A 19647-nucleotide genomic window follows, 5' to 3' on the forward strand; every position below is an offset into this window, starting at 1 on the left:
GGAATCTTGTCACCTATAACCTTCTTTAAGCATGAAACATGGAAAACTAGGTGCACTCAGGAAGCTGCAGGAAGCTCCAATCTGCATGCCAATTTGCATGTCATAGTACCTATCTTTTGCAAAACCTTGTACGGACCATAATACTTTGGTGATAATTTATTATCCTTTTTAGCTTTCTTGAGGGAAATTTGTTTATATGGTTGTAGCCGTAGGAACATCCAATCACCTACATCAAAACTTCTTTCGTTGTGATGTTGATTTATCTACTGTTTCATTCTATTATGTGCCAAGGTGAGGTTATGATTTAAGAGTTGGAGAACTTGTTGCTGATGCTCGATGCGAACTTCCATTGCTTGAACCTTAGAATTTTCTCTTAAATATGATGTGATGGATGGTGGATGATATCCGTAAAGTGCCATAAATGGGGTCATTTTTGTTGCAGTATGGAAGGAAGTGTTATACCACCATTCAGCCAAAGGCAACCAATTGACCCATTGTGTATGTTTATCATATACAAAGCAACGAAGATATCCTTCCGAACATTTGTTTACTATCTCAGTTTGCCCATCAGATTGAGGATGATAAGATGAGTTATGAGCTAACTGAGTACCAAGACAAGAAAATAATTCCGTCCAAAAATTTCCAGTGAAAATGGGATCTCTATCGCTTACAGTAATCTTTGGGTTTCCATGTAGCTTTTAAATTGTTTCCATAAATGCAGTAGAAACTATACTCGCTTTAAATGGATGAGATAATGCACAAAAGTGTGCATACTTGGTAAGTCTATCAACTACCACCATGATAACACTCTTTCCTTCAGACTTGGGTAAACCTGTGATAAAATCCATTGAAATCTCCTCCCAATGTTGGCTTGGAATCGATAAAGGTTGTAATAGTCGTGGGGTCTTAATTGTTTCACTTTATTTTGTTGGCAAACCAAACATTCTGCCCCAAACTTTTGAATATCCGATTTAAAGCCATCCCAAAAAAAATCCTTCTTAACCCTGTGGTAGGTTTTTAGAAATCCTGAGTGCCCTCCTAAGGGAGAGGTGTTCAATTCCCTAAGAATCTTTTGTTTGAGTTTTATCAATTGGCTAAAAAAAGTGTTGCTTTTTGTATCCTCGTAAAGTGCTATCATTTCATCCGTAAAAATAGCGCAAGTGACAATTTGTTTACGAGAGCAAAGCCATCAATACCATACAAACTGATTTGGTTCCAAATATAAAGTTGCAATGTTATGAAACCAGCTCACAAAAATATAGAAAAGATAGATCAACGAGATAGAATTCAACCTCTTCGAGGGGGAAATCTCCTTTACATTACACAAATGAACAATTCTTGGATGATACAAATGACAAAACCTCCTTTCTATATATATAGGAGTCTAAGGGATCACAATATAACCAAGCCTACCTAACAATAATAATATAAAGGCACAAAAATAACAATAGTGGGATTCTATGGGGCACAATAATAACAATAAGGGATACAATGACAATAGTAATGGGGGAATCACTAGTATTATAGGGACTTAGCAATAAATGGATGATTTCGATGTGGGAACCTCTAGTGAACATAATTGTGCAATTATGCCTCGTTGTTCTTTCTTTAGAAGCTTTGTCATTCCGTTAGAGCTGATTATCTTTCCCGGCTTCCCTGTGATACCCCTTAATTCAACTTCCTTTCCTTCTATAGAGAATTTCATTAAAAGTTCTTGAAAGTTAAAAGCTATTGTATCCAAGGGTTGTATCCATTGGACTCCTAGTACAACATCAGCACCACCCATTGGAATGGAAAGCATTGGGCTATTCAATACATATTCTCCCATGGATAGCTTGATATTATGGCACTTTCCTGAGCAATTTATGGTTCCTCCACTTGCAACCATCACTTGAAACTTTGGTGCTGGATATAGGAAGCAATTCAATTCCTTGGCTATCTTACAATGAATAAAATTATGGGTACTTCTCGAATCAATCAATGCTATTACCTTTTTCTTCTTGATATGCCCTTCTATCTTGATAGTTTGAGGAGTGGTAATTCCAGCCAATGCATTACAAGATATGGTCAGATTCATTTCTTCTTTTTCTAGGGTTTGTTCCTGGTGTATATCCTCTTCTTTTGACATTTCTTGTTCCTTTTCTTCCTCCTCTTCACAATCTATGTAAAATAATTTCTTCTCGGCACACTTATGACCTTTAGTGTATTTGCTATCACAACTATAACAAAGCCCTTTTGCTCTTTTTTCTTCCAATTGTTGTGGTGTCAACCTTGTAGGTTGTGGATGGCTAGGGGCAGCAACACTTCCATCTTTATGATTGTGAGTGGTAGGCTTCCTTGTTGCCATAATTTTTCTTGCCAACCTGAATGCCTTCTCCAATGAATCTGGTTCCCAAAGGCGAACCTCATGTTGGATGTTTTCTTTTAAAGTCCCTATGAACACATCAATCCTATGCTCCTCTTGAATATCTTTTACCCTTATATTCAATTTTTGGAAGTCCTCAATGTGCTCCATCATTGAACCCTTTTGTTTGAAATTTATCAATTAGCTAAAAAAAGTGTTGCTTTTTGTATCCTCATAAGCTGCTATCATTTCATCCGAAAAAATAGCCCAAGTTACAATTTGTTTACGAGAGCAAAGCCATCGATACCATACAAATTTATTTGGTTCCAAATATAAAGTTGCAATTTGTACCTTTTGTGTGTTTTTCAAATTATGGAGATCAAATAATTGCTCCATCTATAGTATCCATATTCTAGGATCCTTGCCATCAAAATTCCTCATATCAATCTTTGGAACATGGTGGTTCTTCGATCCAACGTTAGAGTCTGTGAAATCATGATTAACATTTATTTTGTTCTCATCATGAGTTTCCTTTACTACCCTTTCGTCATTAGTAAGCATTTCTTGTAGAAACTTTGTCAAATCTGTCTTCAAAATATTCCATGCTTGTCTTCAAATCTTCTTCAAATCATCCATCTTAGCTTCCACGCCGTCCATCTTAGCTTCCACACTGCCCATCTTAGCTTCTACGCCTTTCTTTAGACCATCCATATTAGCTTCCACGCCTTTCTTTAAACTATCCATCTTGGCTTCTACATCTTTCTTTAAACCATCCATCTTATTTTCTGTTACTTTTTGTGCGAGTGAAATTTGTTGCACTTGGTCTCGTAATTTTAATATATCATGTTGCATTTCTTCCTCTTCTTCATGGGTCATGCTAGAGCTTTCAGGTTTCTTACTAGGTGTTTCCATTTTCTTTCTTTGAGGCATCAATTACCGATAATAATACTTCATTATGCCCTTTGAATTCCTTCAAACTAATTTTTCAAAGCAAGCTTATGCAAAAATTAAAAAAAAAACTACACACCTTTTTTCACTTTGTAGGAGCTTGATATTGAATCTGATGTATCTCTATAATTTTGGATCTTCCAGGTCTGAAATTTCTTCCAGCGGTAACCCTCTGAGTAATCTTTCTAACCCCGTAAGTTTGATCAAGATTGGATTCTCCAATGAAGATTTATGCCAAATCTCCCACGATGACCTGAGTATAGCCTTATTCAATAGAGCGAACTTGTATGACATGCCACGAGTCACTGTTTCAACCTTAGGTTCTGAAAATGGTACCCAAAAAACTATAGTCCGTCCTATTTCTGCAACTTCTTACGAAAATTCAATCTTATGTTCAGAGAGAAAGTTATGACGATTTTCCCAAGTTGACCTGTTTGGAATGTAATTCCGGGGTCTGCAAAAACCCTAACTTCATCAGATTATATCTCTGAAAATATAGTGAGACGGGATCTAAAATTTGGAGCCGAGGTTCAGACCAATTTCTTCACAAATGGGTTTTTTTGTTAGCTTCTGAAACTTCGTAGAGAAAGCATTATAGCGAACATTCCACGATGACCTGTTTTAGATGAAATTTTGGAGCTTGCAAAAACCCTAACTTCCTCAGATCATATCTCCAAAAATATAGTGAGACAAGATATGAAATTTAGACCCGAGGTTCAACAAGATTTCGTCTCAAATGGGTTTTTTTCGCTTCTAAAACATCGTAGAAAAAAAGTTATAGCGAAAATTCCACGATGACCTGTTTGGATTAGCGAAACCCTAGAATCCAAAGCTCTGATACCAAATGTTATGAAACCAGCTCACAAAAAGATAGAAAAGATAGATCAACGCCTTAGAATTCAGCCTCTTTGAGGGGGCAACCTACTTTACATTACACAAATGAACAATTCTTGGATGATACAAATGATAAAACCTCCTTTCTATATATAGGATTCGAAGGGGTCACAATATAACTAAGCCGACCTAACAATAATAATATAAAGACACAAAAATAACAATAGTGGGATTCTATGGGGCACAATAATAACAATAAATGATACAATGACAATATTAATGGGGGAATCACTAGTATTATAGGGACCTAACATGTTTTACAGTGAATATTCTCAGTTAGTTCCAAATTGAGCCGAAGCATGATCATTGGATAGTAGCAAAGCATATACTGAGATATCTGCAAGGAACAATCCACTACTACTTGAAATATGATAGGAGGAATGATGTCCACTTGATTGGACATACAAATTCTGACTGGGGAGGTAGTGAGTAGGATGGAAGGATAACTACAAGAGGATGTTTTAGTTTTGGATCCTCCATGATCTCATGGATGAACAGAAAGCAAGAAACAATTACTTTGAGTAGTGCTGAGACTGAGTATATTGCAGCCTATGAAGTAAGCATAAAAGTTGTTGGTTGAGAAGTTGTTGTCTAATTTATTTGAAGGACCAGTGGACCCTACAATGATACACTGTCATAATATCAAGTGTAAAAGATTATCTGAAGACCCAATGTTTCATAGAAAGACAAATCATATAAAACACAAGTACCACTACTTTTGGAAGCTAGTACCAGATGATGTATTGCAACTACAATATATATCCACTAATGAACAGGTCACTGATATTTTGACAAAATCTCTTCCTAACAAGAAGCTTGTGTATTTGAGAGACAAGCTTGGTTTGGTTGATATATCCTCCCTGGTTGAGAGGGAGAGATAGGCACATCATTCTTATCTTCACTTAGGAAGAAATAATGGAGGATTGGGTAAGCATCTAGTATCTGATACTCTTTGAGGATATGGTAGGGCATCCAAGATAAGAGTAGTCATAGAGGATCAATATTCTTTGAGGATTGGCCATCCAAGATAAGAATAGTCTTGGTGGAACATACTCCGAGAGAACCTAGGTGGGGTGTGTTCCAAGAGAGACAATGACGATGGTGTCTATAAATCATTGGTCTCACCAACATTATGCTCTGATCTTGTGGAGAGATAGAGTTGTTATTCAAGGCCTTGGTATACGACAATGTTGGTTGGTATGATGCTAAACAAATGGGTTACCAATATTACTCTTCTTATGAGATCTCTTCAGATTGAAAATGTTCATGTACCATTTATGAATACCTCCCTAGTTAAGAGGGAGTGTTGAAAAATGTGTAACTAGGTTTGGTCTCCATAAATATGAAATGTACTTTCGATTCTTGTATATTATCAAATGAAAGAAAAAAAATTATTATTGTTTTTGGAGCATGGGTTTCATGCTCAAGGTCTTTTATTTTAGATGTCAAGCACCCATTTAGTGTTTTTAGGGTTTTTCCTAGGTCAAGAAGTCAAAAGAGTCATTGTCATGAGTTGAAGACCCCTAAAAAAAAATTTTGTCATTAAAAGTGTCAAAATACCCTTCAAGACCAAGTCGACCTGGTAGTTGGAAAGTCAGCCTAATTTGAGGAGCCACATCCACCTTGACAAGCTTATATAAAGGAGGGAACTCAACCTCCTTGGAAGAAATTCATCACTCACTCATTCAAGCGGAGGAGGAAGAGGAAGAATGCAACGAAGAAGAATTGTTTATGGGTTATTTCTCTCTCACATGTGTGAAGGAAGTCTAGAGTTTCTGCTGCTATTCTAGGGTTTTTCTTCTGCAAGTTCGACCTTGAAGAAAGAAGAGAAAGAAGGTCAATGAAGGTCACATCAGGTCATCCTCAAGCACCAGAAGAAAGATAAATCCAAGCGAAGGTCTGAAGAATATTTGGGAGGCCAAAATAAACTCACACATGTGGCAGTAACTGCTACTGGGAGGGCTGAAAATTTAAGACTTGCAATAGAGGCTGAAATTATGAAGCTGGGGGTTTGTGTTGCTGGAAGATATTTGATTGGGTTTGACTTGAAAAAAGGAAGAACATCATCCATAAGGGTTGGATTTGGTCTTGGAGGGTATTGATCTTGGTCTAGAGGTCCTGGAATTCGTCGATTGAAGAATATATAAGAAGAGAAGAGAATTGCAGGTTTTCGTCTCAAGTGGACAGATTTTGGCCTTGGCTTGTAGCCTACATTCTATGTTCTTGTGTATTGTTATTCTTCTTGTTTTGGTAGTCGTTTGATGATATATAAACATAATAATAAGTAAAGAAGCTAATAATTAAGAAAAAAGTCAAAAGAGATCACAAGCAATTATCAAGAAAAGAAAAGTCACTCTAATCATTGCCTTATAGATTTCTCAACAGTTCCTTCGGAAATCCGGACTAATGGTACCAGAGTAGTTTGCTCTTTCTCTATTTTGTTGTGCACGTCCCCAACAAATTCGAGGTATAATGTTAAAATTGGAAACTAGGGCCAAAATCCACATGGTCTTATTTATGACAACTGATATTTTTCTTGGATTCCTCTCTTTGAGAGGTGTAGGATTAATCTAAAGATCATCTGATTCTAACATGTACAAATGAAGTTATGAATTTATTTTGATTATGGTCAAATTGTCAAGGTCGACCAACAAACTTATGTAGGCTCAGAAGCCCAACAATCATATCTATTCATCCTCAACGTTGCATATAAATAGAAGGTGACTTAGCCTCATCTGGACACACTCATCTTCATACTTCTCTCTCTCTCACTCATCATTGTTTGGGTACGGATTTCTGGGCCTCTCTCTCTCCACACATTCGAAATTTCAGGAGAGTGAAATTTTAGGAGACCGAATTTCTGGACAGTTTGACCAAGCATTGACCAACATGTGTTGACCTCCTTTGACTGTGTTTTTGTGAGGGCTATCTCTTTTTGAGCAAGCCGCATTTATGGGCACATAAATGAAGGCTAAACGTTGACTATAGCTAGGGCTGACCGTAGGTGGGTTGTTTGACCAGAATTTGACTGGGTTGAATTTGACTGTTTTGAGGGCTATATTATCTTGTTGTTTGGAGGCCAAAGTTGACTGATTTGCTAAGGGTCAAATCTGCCTTGTTGACCAACGTTGAATTTTATAGTTAGGGCCCTATTGTTGTTGTTATAAATTATCAGATTTGTAAATTGTATTATCTCTCTCTGTTGAACTATTGAAGACTAAAAGAAGATTTGATCAAGGGTTTCCCCACATTCGGGTTTGCCCCTGGCTAGTGCCACATCTTGTGTCCTCTTCTCTTGGATTGTCTTATACTATTTATGTTTATGTTCTATCTGCATTTTACTATCATGTTGATGTGATTGCTAATCTGAATATTGATACTGGGCTAATAAAGAAATTGAAGTAAAATTGCTCTAAAGCATAGAACATACCATTGTTGTCTAAAATTAACATGGTATCAGAGCTGAGGTAAAGACAAAACCCAAGCAAGAGTGAAAGAGAAATCACCAAATATGGTTGGACAAGGACAAAAGGTTCAATGGGTTCCTCATCCTACTTCCTAGTTGTAGACAAGCTCCATGATAAATATGACTATCATCTCTTGATTTGACCTTGGAAGAAAAAGAAGTGATGGACTATGTGCAGGGTAAAATCCCTCAACCTCCTTCAAATGCACTGGTTGCTGCGAAGACCAAGCATAATAGGGTTGAACTCAAAGCAAAGAATATTATTAGGGATTCCATTGACAAGCATCTAGTGGCCTACATCTCCGAATTGAAGACCTCCAAGGAGATCTATGACAGGTTGGTTGGCATGTTCAAGGTTAGTAATGCTAATCAAATTCTATTTCTCAAGAATAAGTTGAAGGATATTAAGAAGGGCAAGGATGAGGATATTTAATCCTATTTCTTGAGGATTACTAAGATCAAGAATGATCTACTCTCAATTGGAGAAGTCATTCCTGACAGGGAACTTACTCTCACCACCCTTGGAGGACTCCCACTTGAGTGGTATGTATTTAGAACCACCGTCCTCAACAATGATCAAATTCTAGGGTTTGAAGAATTGATGTCGAGATGCATTCAATAAGAAACAAGAATGGTGGAGCAAGAAATGGCTTCTAATAGAAGCAACCCCACTGCATTCTCCGCTCATGCCAAAAGGAGAAATAATGCAGGGTCTAAAGGTCATTTCCATGGAAAGCCTCGATCTAAGGGAGGAAGGAAGGGCAGGTGCTTTGTTTACAATAAGTTTGGCCACTATACCAGGGAGTGTCCAAATAGAAGGGACACATCGCATGATGATGATCATAATCATTCCAGGGACAACTTCAACAACAACAATCAAAGGAATGGCAGGTCCAATGGCAAAGGAAAAAGGAATGCGGGACATCAAGGAAATCGTCAACCCTCCAAGAAATCAAGGAACTCTAGGTATGAAGAATCAAATGTTGTTAACAATAAGCAAAAAGAGTACTATCTTATATCAACTCTCTCCATTGCCTCTCCTTAAGACACTTTGGGAAATTGGCTGATTAAAAGTGGTGCCTCAAGGCACTTCACCAAATACAAGGAAGCCCTCTCTAATATGATAGAAAAGGATACAAACTTGGGGATCATCCTTGGAGATGATGCCACCTATCCCGTGAAGGGAGTAGGGAATGTTACCCTTCAATTCAATCAAGGTAACACTATTCATTTAAGTACTATATGTACCTGATCTCAAGAAGAACCTCGTGTCCATTTAAGCCATGGAGGACAAAGGATTCAAGGTGGCATTCATCGATGGAAAGGTACGCATTTGGAAAAGAAATTTTAAAGATGCTTTTACTCTTGGGTTCAAGGTTGACACTTTGTATCAAGTTGGAGGAAGTCCATTGGGAGCCATGTCTTGCGACACATCTCTACAATCTGAACTATGGCACCAGAGGTTTTCCCATCTTCATTATAAGGCCCTACCTGATGTGAGACAAATGGTGACAGGTATGCCTGAGTTCAAAGTAGAGCATGAAGGTGTATGTCTGGGATGTGCCGAAGGAAAACTTACAAGGGGACCATTCCCCTCAAGTAATAGCAAGACCACAGATATATTGCAACTGATCCACTTCGACATATCTTGTATGATGCCCGTAAACTCTTTGGGATGATACTTATATTATCTCACCTTTACGGATGATCAGTCTCACAAGACCTAGATGTACTTCTTGAAGAAGAAGGATGAAGTGTTCACCTGGTTCTGACACTTCAAAGCCTTGATCGAAAACCAATCCGAGAAGAGAATCAAGATATTGAGGACTGGTAATGGGATCGAGTACGAATCCAATGAATTCCAAGATTATTGCAGAGAAACTGGCATTAAGAGAGAGACTACAACATCGTACGCTCCTGAGCATAATGGTGTGGCTCAAAGGAAGAATCTCTCTATTGTAGAAGCAATTCGTTCCATGCTTCATGATCAAGGCCTTTCGAAGTTCCTATGAGTTGAAGCTGCAAATACTGTCGCATATGCTCAAAACTGATGCCCTCATCAAGCATTAGACTCCAAGACTCCGAAGAATTGTTCACTGGTAAGAAACTCGATGTCTCTCATTTTAGAATTTTTGGAAGTCCTGTATATTTTCATGTGCCAAAAGAGAAAATAAGCAAATTGGGTGCATCTGGGAAGAAAGAAATCTTTGTGGGCTATAGTGAAAATTCTAAGGCATATAGACTTTATGTGGCTGGTCAAAAGGAAGTTGAGATAATTCATGATGTCACCTTTGACAACGATATGGCCCTCAGGAAGATCAACAACCTTCCTATCCTAAGGAAGGACAAAGAAGCTGACACCGAAAATCTAGGTGCAAAAGAAGACGAAACGATGTCTAATGTTGATGAACCTATGGATCCTTTTGATCCTCCTCCTCATGAGCCCTCCTCCTCTAAAAGGAGACCCTCATGGCTTAGGGAGACTCTCGAAGATGCCAAGAGACACATTGCACCAAGGGGCACTTTCTGTGAAAGCAAGAAGCCGAACAAGTATCAAGGATATTTGACCGCCATGAGCACTATCATTCAAAATGAACCTTCATCATTCGAAGAAGCCATGAAACATCGAGTATGGAAGGATATTATGAATGAAGAATACAAGTCAATTATGAAGAACGATGTTTGGGATGTGGTCCCGAGACCCCAAGGCAAATCAGTTGTCACCTCTAAGTGGCTCTACAAAATCAAGCATGGAGCTGATGGAAGTGAAAACCCTCTCATTCAAAAATGTAAGAGGGATTTGGCTTTTGAATTTGAGATGAAGGACCTAAGACTGATGCACTATTTCCTAGGGTTGGAGGTCTAGAAAAAGCCAGGTGAAATTTTCCTCTCTCAAGGAAAATAAGTTGTGAAGATATTGGAAATATTTGGGATGGTGGACTGCAAGCCTGTGACTACTCCGATGGAACTTAACTTTAAGAAGTTACGTGGTAGTGCTGCTGGACCTAAATTGGGAAATGCTTATGAGTATTGTCAACTCATAGGAGCATTGATGTTCTTGGTGAACTCCCATCCGAACATGTGTTTTGTAGTTAACGCATTGAGCCAATATATGGTTGAGCCTCATCATATACATTGGATTACTGCCAAGAATATTCTGAGATATCTTCAGGGCACAACCACTCATGGATTGAGATACATTGTTGGAAATGTGAGGCTGCATGGTTATTCTAATGTTGATTGTGTTGACAATATGGTGGATCACAAGAGCACTTTTGGATGCTATTTTTCTTTGGGTTTTGCTTCGGTATCCTAGATGAGCAGGAAGCAGAAATCAGTTGCCATGAGCACCGCCGAGGCCGAATACATAGCTGCTAGTATGGCCTCCTGTGAAGCTGTCTGGTTGAGGAGGATCTTCAGTGAGTTGTTTAGACATGTGTTGGATACCATCGTGATCCTCTACGACAACCAAAGTGGGATCTGATTATCAAAGGATCCCATGTTTCATGACCACTCCAAGTATAGATATCAGGTACCACTTTATCTGATACATGGTACAACGAGGAGCAATAAGGCTCCATCACATTGGGACTGATGAGCAGGTTGCTGATATTATAACAAAGCCCCTGGGGAAGGTCAAATTCTTGGCCTTCCGACAACGATTTGGAGTCGTGGAGAGACCCTCTTATGAGGGTCCTGTATGAGATGGACATTGAGCTCTGGGAGCTCCGAGGGGCTTGGGGTCTTCTTGGAGCAATGAGAAACCATAGGGTGAGTGGTTAAACCTTCCCCTAGTGGTTTTCTGTGTACAGGATGAGTGGTTCAGCCTTCCCCTGAGACACCCCTTGGCGACATGTAGGTAGGATGAGTGGTACATCCTTCTCCTACTGAGACATCCTACCCATGCAGTTTGGGACTCATGGGAAGGACCTCTCATCTGGCCAATGAGTAGGGAAATGAAGATAAGGACCATAGTACTACTGAAGGACGCATCATGTACTACCGTACTCCCTATGCTAGGATGACTGATATTGATCTGAGATCAATTGGAACTGACTTCAGGTCAATAAGAGTGGTATGAGACACTCTCTTTTGATTGGATCTGACTTCAGGTCAGTAAGAGTGGTACAACACACTCTCATTTTATTGGGATTGACTTCAGGTTTATAGAGAATGGTATGGTACATTCTCGATCACTTCTTCTTCTTCATAGTTCAGCAGAGCAGGGCAATGCATAATAGTGCATTGATGGTAGAGATAGTACAGATTGGAAAATGGATTAGCAGATGGAGTTCTCCCTACTTGAGAGGGAGTGTTAAAATTGGAAACTAGGGCCGAACAATAGATGGGTCATATTATTTATGACAACTAATATTTTTCATGGATTCCTCTCTCCGAGAGGTGTAGGATTGATCTAAAGATCATCTGATTCTGACATGTACAAATGAAGTTATGAATTTATTTTGATTATGGTCAAATTGTCAAGGTTGGCCAACAAACTTATGTAGGCTCAGAAGCCCAACAGTCATGTCTATTCATCCTCAACATTGCATATAAATAGAAGGCAACTTAGCCTCATTTGGATACACTCAACTTCACACTTCTCTCTATCTATCCTCATTGATTGGGTACGAATTTCTGGGCCTCTCTCTCTCTGCACGTCCAAAATTTTAGGAGAGCAAAATTTCAGGAGGCCAAAATTTCAGGAGAGCAAAATCTTAGGAGGCCAAAATTTCAAGATAGTGAAATTTCAGGAGACCGAATTTTTGGACAGCTTGACCAAGCGTTGACTAGCATGCATTGACATCCTTTGACTATGTTTTTGTGAGGGCTATCTCTGTTTGGGCAAGCCGCATTTATGGGCACACAAATTGAGGCTAAACATTGATTGTTGACCAGCGTTGAATGCAGCTAGGGCTGACTGCAAGTGGGCTATTTGAACAGACTTTGACTGGGTTGAATTTGATTATTTTGAGGGTTGTTTTATCTTTTTGTTTGGAAGCCTAAGTTGACTGAAGTTGACCAATTTGCTGAGGGTCAAATCTACCTTGTTGACCAGCATTGACATTCTGGTTAGGACCCTTTTGCTACTGTTGTAAATTATCAGATTTATAAATTGTACTATCTCTCTCTGCTGAACTATTGAAGACTAAAAGAAGATTTTATCAAGGGTTTCCACAAATTGGGGTTTGTCCTTAGATGGTGCCACATCTTGTGTCCTCTTGTCTTGGCTTGTCTTCTACTGTTTATGTTTATGTTCTATCTACATTTTACTATCATGTTGATATGATTGCTAATCTGAATATTGATACTGGGCTAATAAATAAATTGAAGTAAAATTGCTCTAAAGCATAGAACATACCATTGTCGCCTAAAATTAACAAACCCTTGCAAGACCGACCTCGTCGACCCTGACGACCTTCTGTGGCAAAAAAAAGAAAGACGAGGGAGCATGATATCCTTTCAAAATGTTGCTAGAAGAAGCCCTTGAGTGATAAAGGAATGAGATGATGGACACTTTTTCTTAGATTCTTCAACAAGTATTAGCATGTGAAGCATCTTATTCAACAGTCACTTCGGAGGCGTTACCCCCTTTAAGCTACAAGTTAACTTTGACATTCCTATATTTGAAGGCCAAATATACATAGATGCCTTGGATAGATGGTTAAATCTATTGGAAGGATATTTTTCGGTCCATAATTTGTTTGATAGGGAAAATTACTTTTTCACTCCTTAAAGCCACCCCCCATGTCAAGGACTAGTGGGAAACTTACTATGAGCAGAGGGACACGGAGAAACCCTCACTATTTTCAGCTACACCCTCTTAGAATTCTTTCTGAGATGGCGTCAAGGAACAATATTACCCTATTGGAAGCCATGAAGATAAGTACATAAAGTGAACCTAACTACAACAGGGAAGGGGCCAAGATGTACTAGAGTTCACAAACATTTTGCATACCCTATGCATGAAGTTGGGTATCAAGGATGAAGTTGTCTACACAAATACATCAAAGAAGAAATGGAGTTCCTGGACATCTCCTCGCTTGGCGCAACATATCGATATGTTGTGAGGATTGAGTAGGATTTTAAATAGAAGAAGCGAGACTTTGGATCCGCGAATCCGAAGTAGGGAAAAGACACCTCCAAACCGTAGACCAAAGGATAGAGCCAAGATGGAGTGATCTAGGACAACCCATCGAAGCCACAAGCAAAGAATAACATCACGAAGGTGAAGAAGGACACAGAAAGTGGTGTGAGTTCCACAAGAGGCCCACCCACAATTCAAATGAGTGTTGCTCTAAGAAATCATTAGTGGTCGAGCTAAAATATTCAGAGTTAGATGCATTTTCCGACTTTGAGTTGAAAATTGACAAGGGGAAGCATATTATTGATGTAGAACCTAATGCCAACATTGCCACCTCCAAGGTCAATAAGATTGAGCCTGAAGACCCAAAGGAGGGCGGGCGTATCTTCCACTCATAGATGTGGGTGAAGGGTTCGTCGTTGTAGTTCATTGTCGATAGCGGAAGTTAAAAGAACCTCATCTTAGATGAGGTTATGAAGCAGTTGGGCCTACCAACAAAAACACACTTGTCGTCGTAAACCATCGGATGACTCCACCAAGGGTGAGATCTCCATGTCAGTCAGTAGTGTTGCCTACCCTACAACATCAAGCCCTTAACAGATGAGGTATTCTATGATGTTTCTCCCATTGAAGTTTGTGATGTATTATTTTGCCAACTATACTATTGGAAGCGTCATGTTGTGTATGAGTCCAGACCTCACACTGTTATTATTACTTTAGGTAGTAATCTATATAGGATACCAGAGGTAGCCTCACCTACAACCATTTCTTTGATCTCTGCTAAGCAATGCAATAAGATCATCTCCCAGACTGAGAAATTTGTTTTCTTTCTGATTCGCTCTCAAAGTAAGGGGAAGATAGTGGTCACATCCATGGCCACTAAGAAGGGTTCCTTTACACAGTAGAACCAAGTGGATAAGATAGTGGAAGAATACAAGTACATCTTCTCCCCAACCATAGGGGTACCTTTGCACTGTCAGGTCAAACATTCTATCGATCTAACTCTCGGAACACCTCTACCCAATGGGCTGATATATCATCGCTCTCTTCTGAAGAACGTAGAAATCAAGCAACAGATCTAAGAGTTGCTACAAAAGGGCATATCTGACCAAGTTCGTCACCTTGTGGGAGCCCAATTGTACTCGTACAGAAGAAGGATGGGACCTGAAGACTCTGCATTTATTATTGAGCACTGAATAAAATCACTGAAAGGAACATGTATCCAATCCCACAAATTGATGACCTTCTTTACCAACTCAAGGGGGCCAATTACTTCAACAAGATTGATGTGAAGTCTGGCTATCACTAGGTTCCAATATAACCCACAGATGTATGGAAGACCACCTTCAAATCCAAGGAGGGCCTTTTTGAGTGGTTGGTGATGCCCTTTGGGTTGAAAAATTCCCTTGTAAATTTTATGAGGCTGATGGATGACATCTTGTGACCCTTCACTAAATTGTTCATGGTTGTATATCTAGACAACCTCCTCATCTTTAGAAAGAGTTGGGAAGAGTACTTGCAACATATTCGGTAGGTCCTTCAAACCCCGCGACAACATAAACTATGTGCCAACTTGGAGAAATGCACCTTTGGCATGAACCAAGTCCAATATTTGGGTTATATCATTGATGAGAAAGGTGTGCATGTGGATCCGACTAAGATCCAAGTTATTCAGGATTGGCCAACCCCGACCACTCTAACAAAGCTTCATAACTTTTTGGGCCTTGCCAATTTCTATCAAATGTTCATGTTGGGATTCTCTCATATCACTTGGACTTTGAGTCAAGTTACTATGGGCAAAGCGAAAGAAAAGTTTATTTGGTCCGAGTTCCAATATAAGGCATTCGTTGAGTTGAAGCATTACCTTTGCTTCGCACCAGTACTCACATTACCAGACCTACAACAACCATTTGAAATTGAGACAAATGCCTCCAACTACGCCATTGGTGCAGTTCTCACCCAACAAGGGAATCCGATGGCCTATCACAGTGAGACACTCTCTGATACAATTGAGAAAAGCCCCATCTACGATAAAGAGATGTATTTCATCCTGCATGCTTGCCGACAATGGAAACATTACATTTTGGGGAAGGAGATGATCATCCATCACCAAGCTTTTCAGTTTATACACACAAAAGGGAAGTTGCAGAATGACCGCCATCATAAATGGTCCACATAACTGCAACAATTTCATTCGAACATTAAGTAGAAAGGGAAGCACCAAGAATGTTGCAGGTTGCCTCAACCGACCATCTATTGTGGCGTTGACCACTGTTCTCAACTCTTGTGCGCACAAGACTACAGGATGGTCGCAACTTTAAAAAATGATCCAGAATTCGCCACCACATATAAGATGTTGATGGAAGGCAAGAAAGTTCCAGACTTCCACCTCCAAGACGCACTATTGGGCCACCTGGGACACCTTTTTGTTCCTTCAAGCGAGTGAACCAAGATGATTTTGGAGGTGCACTATAGTCCGGTCACAAGATACTTTGGCATAAAGAAGATAATGGAAGTTCTACAAAAGTATTTTTATTGGCCAAATCTTCAACATGATGTTGGAAAATATATCAGATCCTACACTTCTTGTGCCATCACCAAGCCAACCATTAAGAAGCAAGGCCTATATACTCCTCTACCTACTCTTAGCCGTCCCTAGGAATCCATCTCCATGGACTATATGTTTGGCCTTCCTTCTACCAAGCATGGAAACAACTGTGTATTTGTGGTCATCAACAAATTTTCTAAGATGGGCATATTTATTGCATGCAAGAAGAGTATCACAACAGAAACCACTACCAAACTCTTCTTTGAATGAGTGTGGGTACATTTCGGGATCCCACATACCATTATATCATATCGGGATAGCAGGTTCCTAAGCGTATTCTAGTTGAGCCTTTGGTTATTGTTGGACACCAAGCTCACCAAGTCGATTGCATTCCATCCCCAGACTGATGGCCAAACAAAGGTTGTCAACCAAATGATAGTGCACATACTATGCATGTACAATTCTAAGCATTTGTGAACATGGGATGAGAGTCTTCCCTATGTGCAACATAGTTATAATAGAGCTCTCCATAGCTCCACTGGTCACAACCCCTTTCAAGTGGGTTTGGGATTTCAATCAATATGTCCCACTGATGTTGCACTACGTCTTGCAACTACATAGAAACAATTTCCACTTGTTCAGTTCGAAGCTCATAAAGTCACCGGGTTTATTAAATGCATTCACCAAATCCACCAGAAGGTTCACGACATCTTGGATAAAGCCAATGCTAAGTACAAACAACGACATGATCAACATTGGATGCCACATAAGTTTAAGGTGGGCTACAAAGTTTGGTCACATTTGCAGAAAGAATGCCTTGCTGGAGCCCATCAGAAACTTTGACCTCTTTGATTCAGGCCTTACACCATCACCAAGGATGTGGGAGACAATGCTTTCAAGATAAGTATCCCCCCATTCCTTAAATTGCACCCAGTATTCAATGTGGACCACCTTCGACCATACTTTCCACCATTGTTGGACACATTGGACATTGCTGAGTAGCTGACACCAACATAGCTCAAACCATATTGCATGGAACAAGGCACAACTGATCGGATCATGGACACACAGATCAAGAACACTCACCAACAAAGGATCCAACTGTATAAGGTTGTCAAAGCTGACCAACTCCTGTACCAAGGCAAGTGGCTCACGAGGGACCAAGTTCAGCGGAAGTTTCCCCATCTCATAAAGGCACTCAACGCAACGAGGACCACTGCTTCCTAAGGAGGAATGATTGATTCAGGTAGATACTGGTGTCCACTCGCCTATTCCACTTGGACCCCCAACATTGTTTCCTTTTAGTGTCTTTAATTCTAGCACAACTTTATATTTTTGGAAGTTTTTTGGGTCTTCAACTTCTAGAGCCGTTTTGAGGCCCTAAACGACGTTTTTTTTTGAAAACGTACCAAGCCCATAGCCCACAAGTAGGGGCTTTCCGCAAAATTTGTTGTCCTTACATAGATCTTTCTAACAAGGTATCGTGTGCGCCAAATGAAGATCATATGCCCAAATTACAACCTCGGGAAGTTGGCATTCCAACTAATCCCAACATGGCCTACAAACTTTTGATGCTTCATCTCCTAGGGTTATGTTCTCTGATGTTTAGGATTTTCCATTTTTTCTCAATAATAAAAAGGCCTCCAAGCCTCATTGTAACACAATTCAGAGGGCATGTAGCCACTACATCTCTTCTCAAAGATAAGTTACCATCACTAGAGCTAGTTTGTTTCTCTTATGTACATAAATAATTTTCATTAGTTGACATTTATTAATTGAAGTTTTGTTTTGTTGTATCTCTATGTTTTAGTATGAATTTGTATTTCATTTTTTTCCTTCATAAATCCATATCAAATGTTGTGGTAATGCATGATTTATGGCTCATGGGATATGATGGATTATAGGGGCTTTCCCATTTTTCCCTTAAGTATATGTTGGGCGCAACCCAACTTGGCCTAGAATTTGGTGAAGACTCCGCATTTTCTGTAGCGAAGTGTGAAATGGACCGCATAGTGGAGTAGCGGAGCGCGCAGTAGATGTACCATGTGGTGTGGGGGCTTCGAGGCGGGTCGAAGCCCCTCCTTTTTGTAAAAAACAAGTAATATTGTAAAAGATGAATGGTTTTCGAACCATAGTAGCTTGTACTAGGGGAATCCATGGTATATGGACCATGGTATTTTGATGATATATCCCTCGATGTAATAGTATATAAGGATCAATAATAAAGAAGAGAATAAGCTTAGAATCACATCTTGAATTGAGTGGTCGTATCTTTGTGATCTTTGGTTTGGGCAAGAAGGTGAGGCTTTGCAGATGAGTGTGCAGAGGCCTGAGTCTGCAGTTGAGTGTGCAGGGCAAGAACTGTTTGTTGTACAAATTTATTATTATAAGCAACAATTCTTATGGACGTAGCCCCACATTGGGGTGAACCACGGTAAAATCTATGTCTTCATGTGTATATTTTCTTATTATCTGTTGTAACATAGCATTTTATTACAGTTGCATGTTGTTACAACGCAATAATGACTTATGGGTTTATATGACATGTTTATGTGATTAAATGAATGCGGTGAAGTAATCTATGTATGTTAAAGATAAAATAACATAAAAATACCACATCGCATCATCCCTTAAGGCTGCAGAAACTTGGTTCTGCATCCTCCCATATTCACTTTGAGCGAAGCTGCGATCTGCTTGCAGGTCGTTGCTGAAAGGGCTAGTGATTAAGGGTTTTGTTGGTGCGCAATATAGATCGAACCTGGGTCAGCCCAATCATAACCAACAATATCTTAGTGGCAAACCTATGCTCTAATTTGCATACTTATTAAAAAAAGAGTTTGTATGCCTCAATACATGATAGGGTTGATATTGTGTGGAGCATTCAACCAATTTTTGTGCTCTAATAATAAGTTGATTTGACAAAGGCTCAAAAGGGGTTGCAAAAGAGAGCATATATCAAGTTATCGTCACTGAATCTCTAATCTATGAAAAACCCTCATTGCTTTGCTAGCATTAGCCCTTAGAGCAATGTTAAAGCTTTACTTGATTATAGGTTGTTTCTCGTAACTACCAAATGAAAGTGGTTCCTTGTTTTCTTTTGGGCCTAAGAATGAACCCCTTACACACATGCTCATCAATGATCATCAATATGTATTAAAATGATAAATGGATATATATTGTTATTTTTTTTATTCGTTTAGTTTTTTTTAACAAACTTGAATAAATGATAATTGTTACTAGGTATTGATAGTGGTAGTTATTAGTATGTATTAAAATGAGAAACAAATGTATATTGTTAATTTTTTTATTCAATTGGCTCACAAAAAATGAACATGCCATAAGTGGGATTTGAACTTTGGGTA

Source organism: Pinus tabuliformis, chromosome Q, assembly GCF_031772625.1.
Source record: "Pinus tabuliformis cultivar Carrire ecotype Pingquan chromosome Q, CPIR1, whole genome shotgun sequence".
Taxonomy (NCBI): domain Eukaryota; kingdom Viridiplantae; phylum Streptophyta; class Pinopsida; order Pinales; family Pinaceae; genus Pinus; species Pinus tabuliformis.